The sequence below is a fragment of the Sorex araneus genome, chromosome 8 (assembly GCF_027595985.1).
Source record: "Sorex araneus isolate mSorAra2 chromosome 8, mSorAra2.pri, whole genome shotgun sequence".
Taxonomy (NCBI): Eukaryota; Metazoa; Chordata; class Mammalia; order Eulipotyphla; family Soricidae; genus Sorex; species Sorex araneus.
Genome location: NC_073309.1, coordinates 26,737,810 through 26,743,809, shown reverse-complemented (window position 1 = coordinate 26,743,809; position 6,000 = coordinate 26,737,810). Strand labels below are relative to the sequence as shown.

Sequence of the window (6,000 nt, the reverse complement as noted above, 5' to 3'; positions counted from 1 at the left end):
AGGGTTGGGAGCGGGGTCATCCCTACAGTTCCAGACAGCAGTCTGGCACATATTAGAAATGGACTTTACCCCTTGAGCCATCTCCCTCGTTCCTGAACTGACTTTCTTTTCCTTAGTGTTTTTGCATTCCGTTTCAGTGTGCCTCAGAAGTTTCTGCTTATGTTGACGGGATTGATAGTACAGAGCGGGTAGGGTGCTTGCCTTACATGCAGCTGACCTAGGTTTAATCCTTACTACCCCATATGGTCTCCTGAGCCCTGCTAGGAGTGCTCCCTGAGCACAGAGACATGGGTAAGCCCGGAGTACCACTGGATGTGGCTCAGAACAAAACAAAATAAAACATTTTCATTTGTGGGCAGGGCAGAGGGAGTCACAAGCTGAGCCTGGTGTGCACAGCCCCCTGGTTTTATGCCGGGCACCACGTGCCCACCCAAACATCATTACCAGGTGCAGTCCAGGTGTTCCCTAATGCCACAGGGGAGCCCTCAAAGTGCTTATTTGTGGTCTCAGTAAGTGACTCAAGTACTTATTCACTCAAAACCCCTGACACTGAGAATACAGTCCTACCCCAGCACAAGGCAGCTCAAACCCCACAACAATTGTGTGTGTGTGTATGTGTGTGTGTGTGGGGGGGGGGGACATGGGGTGTTCATTCGTTACACTTTACACTGAATGTGAATTAAACAGGGCAGAAGGGGGAAGAGGGTGCTTCCTTTATTTCTTGTTGCAGACGAGTGTGCCCCATAGTCGAAGACCAGCTAAGGAATGAATGAGAAGTAAACGTAGCCTGCCATTTCTGCAAGCCTGTCTCGACAGGTTTTCATTTAGTTTCAAGACAGCACACACGGTCCCACCACCACCCTGTCCATCTGGACTGGAAACATGGGACAGCTTGGCTGACGGGCCTTGTGCCTGGGAAATGCTTCATGTCCCCAACAGTCCATGCAAAGAGTTCACGACTCTGGGGTTGGTTAGAAACACTCCCCAGGGGGCCATCTCCACAGGGACTGAGTGCAGGGCCAGACACAGGCCGTTTAATAATGAGCCGTCAAGGGAGAAGGAAGAGCCTGGGGTTGGAGGGTGAAGGGGAGAGGGTGGGAAGGGAGGGTCAAAAAGAAAAGGCAGCTGGATGGGGCCCGGGAGCTATAGCATAGCAGGTAGTGCGTTGGCCTTGCATGCTGCAGACCCAGGTTCAATCCTTGTTATCCCATATGGTCCCCTGAGCACCACGAAGAGTAGTTCCTAAGTGAAAAGTCAGGAGTAACCCCTGAGCATCGCTGGGTGTGACCCCAAAAGTAAAAAAAAAAAAAAGAGGGGTGTAAAAAAGAGAAAAGGCTGCAGATAGGGGACGGTTCCCCCCCCATCCCCATGCACCACCCCGCCCCCAGTAGCTGGAAAGAAACTAGGGATATGTACATTATTTTATATTATGTATAATATATATTATACACACATACATTTAATATATATTATACATCATAGTACATATTTTATATATAATATGATATATACCACATATATATTTATTTACTATATATTTAATATATATAGTAAAAAAATTTTTAATAGAGGCGATGCCAAAAGGGGGTTATATTAAAAGCTTTGGGATGCAAAGAAAGACCACAGCGCCCAGCCAGGGAATAAAAAAAAAACAACCCGAAAAACAAAAAAAACCCCAAAACCAAACAAAACAGGATGCATCCCAGGCGCGGAGCCAGGGCTGGCTGCCCCTCCGTGCCCCCGGGAGAAAGTTCAGCAAGTTCAGGTCCCAGTGGCGCGGAGGGAGTGGCGGGGGTCCCACCCCGCCGGGCTCGGCGCCCGGGGTTAAGCGGGGGTGGGGGTGGAAACCCGCCCACGTGGGCAGCCGCCCCGGCTGCATTTCCGCCCGGGACGGCCGCGCGCGCCCCGAGCTCCCCGCGCGGGGCCCCTGCGCCGCCGGCCCGCGCCCACTAGGTGGCGCCTGCGTCCTGAGCGGGAGGCGCCCCTGGAGCCGGCGCGAGCGGCGGCCGAGCGGGGCGGCAGAGCCGAGCTGCGCCCCCAGGACTGCGGGGAGCGGAGCGCCGCGGCGCCGGCGGCCGAGGTAGGATCCCCCCGCGCGGCCCCCTCGGCGTGTCCGCGCCGGCCCGGGCGCCCGGGGGTGGGGGCGGGGGCGCGCGCGCGGCCGGGGCGGGTGCCTGCTGCGTGCGGGCCGGCGGGGAGCGGCCGCACGTGCCAGCCCGGGCCCGGGGGGCGGGGGGCGCCGGCTTGGGTGGGGGCGCTGGGGGTGGGGGGTTGGACCCGGGCGGTCGCCGTCTCCGAGCCGGGCCTAGCGCGGGGCCGCGGGGCGGGCGGCGCCGGGGGCACGCGCCGTCGCGCCGGGGCCTCGGGGACGCAGGCCCCGACCTCCGGAAAGCGAGGGGTCCCGGCGCGCAGACTTCCCGAGACTTCTGCGTTGCAGCCCAGGGCTGGTACCGAACGCAGGAAAAACCGAAAAAATATATAATAATAATAATAATAATAAATAAAAGCAAAACCCGAAGCACCGCGGCTCAAACTTGGCTGCACGTTGCGGTGGCTGATGCCCCGGTTCCAGCTCCGCCGGGACTCAGTGGGGCTGGGACCCGGGCTAGCAGGGCTAGACACTTCCGAGGCTCCCCGGGGATTCCACCTAGCGGCCAAGTTTGAGGACCCCCCCGCCCCCCGCCGCCGTCCCCCTCCGCACCCACCACGCTCCCCTGCCTGGTGTTAAGGGTTTTGCAGAAAACCTGAGGTGGTGGGTCACCCGCGCAGAATGCTGATTCTTCCTTTCTTCTGCCTGGCTTCCTTCCTCCTCCTCGCCTCCTCGCCTCCCCGCCCCTCCTTCTCCTCCTTTCTTCTGGCTTATTCTCCTTGGTGCCTTCTGAACCGTGCGCCTCGGCTCCCCTCCTCCGAGTTGTCCAACCCGAGATAACAAACCCACACCCTGCGTGCCGGTAGGGCCGGTTCTGAATGCGTGGGACCCCGCGGGGTCGGGAGCCGAGATGCGGACTTGAGAAACCGTCTAGGGGTGGGGGGGAGTGAGGGTTTCCTCCTTACCCAGCAAGTTGAGCCCCCCTCCCCCGCACCCCATCCCCCATGAGCTGCCCTTACCGCGTTGGTTAGTGTAGATGAGCACAATGGAGGAAGCGTCCTCATAACTGATCTTTAAAAAGAAAGAAAGATGGGGTCAGAGAGATAGTGCAGTGGGTAAGGAGCTTGTCTCTCGGGCTGCAGACCTGGGATTGATCCCCAGTGTACCATATGGTCCCCAAGCCCTCTAGGAAGGAAGAAAGGGAGGGAGAGAGGGAGGGAGGGAGGAAAGAAGGAAGGAAGGAAGGAAGGAAGGAAGGAAGGAAGGAAGGAAGGAAGGAAGGAAGGAAGGAGAAAGAAGAAAGGGAAGGGAAGGCTGGCAAGTGTGCAAGTGCGCAGGCTCAGTTTCTGCATCTGCAAAATGGGTCTGAAAGAGCAGACCCCTTAGTTATGTCCTGGGAATGATTCCCTGAAAGGTGACATTTATGAAGAACAGTCCTGAGTCAGGGCCTGCGCTAAGTGCTCTCTGGGCATGACCATGCTGATTCTACACAAGAACCCAGTAGGTGATACTATCATCACCCCTGATTGACCGCTGAGGGAGTTGCGGCTTGGCGAGGCCCAGGGAACTTGCTCGTGTTGTGTCTTGACAGAGGCTGCAGAGGCATGGACAAAGCCCAGGGTCCATTCCGGGTACAAGACATTCACCCCCATAAGCAGGGCCTGAACCTGAGGTCCCGCCGCCCCCAGCATGTTTGGTCCCAAGTGTTCTCATCACAGGGGCTTAGTGATGCGCCTCTGGCTTACTTGACTGGGTATCACCAGGAGTGGTCCCCACGCCCCACCATCCCCTCCTCCACCACAAGTGTTCTTTTAGTACGTAAGGGGCTGGGGACGTGGCTTTGTGGGTTTAGCATATGCCATGCATGCCGGAGCCCCGGGTTTGGTCCTGGCACTGCACGGTACCCATCACAACCGTCTGGACAAGCCCCTGTACACTTAGCAGAGCGGACCCCCTCCCTGAGCATCCCTGGGTGTGGTTTCCCCAAACCAAAAATTTGGATCAATACAACTTTACAATTATGTGTTAACTAAGCAGCTGAGCAAGGGGCGCGGTTCCCCGCTGGGCCGGGCGGTGTGATTTAGAGTGGAGGCCCTGCAGATGCTTATCTGACTGAGGGCACAGAGAGAATGTGGAGCAAGGCGCCTCTCGCTCGTGACCTCGGAGTCACTGCAGATATTGCATCACCGAGTATCCACTAAGTGCCAGGCAGATCTGCGGATGCTCAGGCGAGAGGAGAGTGACACCAGATCAGCCCCCTGGCCCCACGTGCCAGCGGATGAGAGATGCGGGAGAAAGCATCCAGGTCCCCAGGATTTCAGGACTCTGTGGCTGTGGAGCCACACCCAGATTTACTTGTAATCCTCAAGTCCAATTTATTTGTAATTCCCTCCCCAGGCAAAGTACCCCCTTGGGAGGGAAGACAGGCCCACAGCCCTTTCACCTTTTTTCAAAAAACAATACCAAGGACGGTCCTCATAAAACCAGCAATTGAGCTTCCTGAAGACCCAGCAGTTCCACTGTAGGGAATCTACCCAAAGGGCCCTCAAACTCTAAGGGGAAAGACATCTGCACTCCTCTGCACTCTGGCTATTCACAATAGCCCAGCTCTGGAACCACCCTAGGCCTGTCTCAGACCAGGCCCTCCTGGCAGGTGGTGCTCTTTTTCTTTTTTTTTTTTCTTTTGCTTTTTTTGGGTCACACCCTGTGATTACCCCTGGCGGTGCTCAGGGGACCATATGGGATGCTGGGAATCGAACCTGGGTCAGCCGCATGCAAGGCAAACGCCCTACCTGCTGTGCTGAGACTGAAAATATTGCCCCAGCCCCCTAGCAGGTGCTCTTGAGTGTCACAGATCTGTGCTCTTTGCTTCTGATTTCACTGTTTAGGGTGCTGCTCCCCAGGCAGAGGGGCGGGGCGACTCCGAGGACCGGACAGGTGCCATATTTGGCACGGGAGAGCCCGAGGCATTGTGTCAAACTGGTAGTAAGCGCCTGAGCTCAGCAGGGTGTGTCCCCCAAACAAATAAGTAGAGGACAGCGAGAGTTCAGGGAGCACACCCTGTCTGCAGCTTATCCTGGTGTGATCCCCAGTACCACGTGGTCTCCCTGTGCCAGCCAGCATTGCTGGTGGAGCTCTGGACGCCCCAAGTACTGTCAGAGGTCGTGAAGCAGTACTGGGGTGGCCCAGAGACTCCCTGGAACCACAATGCACCAGCCACACCGACACCTACAGCCTCATTGGCTTGTTGGCTGCGAGTCACCAGGAAGGCCCCCAGGACTCACCCTGGGGACTAATAAAGAAACTAACACATGAGCTGATGATGTAAATAAAATGCACTCCCCTTCCCAGAGCCTCGCAAACAGGTGCTGTCCAGCCATCCTGAGCACAGGGAAGCTGCGATGCCCCATGCGGAGGCGTGTGTGTGTGTGTGTGTGTGTGTGTGTTTTGTGTGTGTGTGTGTGTATGACAAGCACATGCGTTTTGGTGTGGGTTACAGTAACATGGCTGAGTTCAGCGTATGTACGTTCACGTGTCTTGAACATGGTGCCTTGAAATAGAAGCACAGAAAACAAAGGGGGGCATGGATCTCTTGGTGGAGCGACTGTGACAGAGGACCACCCAAACCTAACTCGGTTTCCTCCGAAGAGCGAGGGTTCAGCATTTGCTAAATCTGTGCTGGCTTTCGAGAGCATAAATGTTGCACAGAAGGAGACGAGGCTGAAAATAGACCCTCCTGCACGTGCGTGGAAAGAATCAAGCACTGAAAGGGAGAGGAAAACAGAAGGGGCCTACTTTGGATTTGGTGGGGGGGGGTAGAAAGGCCAAGGAAAGACCAACAAAGTTGGGGTTACGATGAGGAAAAAAGTATTTGGGGGCAGAACACTGAACACGTGCAAAGGGCCAGGGGT

General features: G+C 56.3%; 1 protein-coding gene across 1 annotated transcript in view; it reads left to right on the top strand.

Annotated features, from left to right (window-relative positions):
* The first annotated feature begins 2,059 nt into the window (after positions 1-2,059).
* The window catches only part of CHD9 (chromodomain helicase DNA binding protein 9), a 230,944-nt gene continuing 227,003 nt past the window's right edge, over positions 2,060-6,000 (top strand). The window contains exon 1 of the mRNA XM_055145071.1: positions 2,060-2,080. The gene's annotated coding sequence lies outside the window, so the exon portion shown is untranslated. The remainder of the gene's footprint in view (positions 2,081-6,000) is intronic.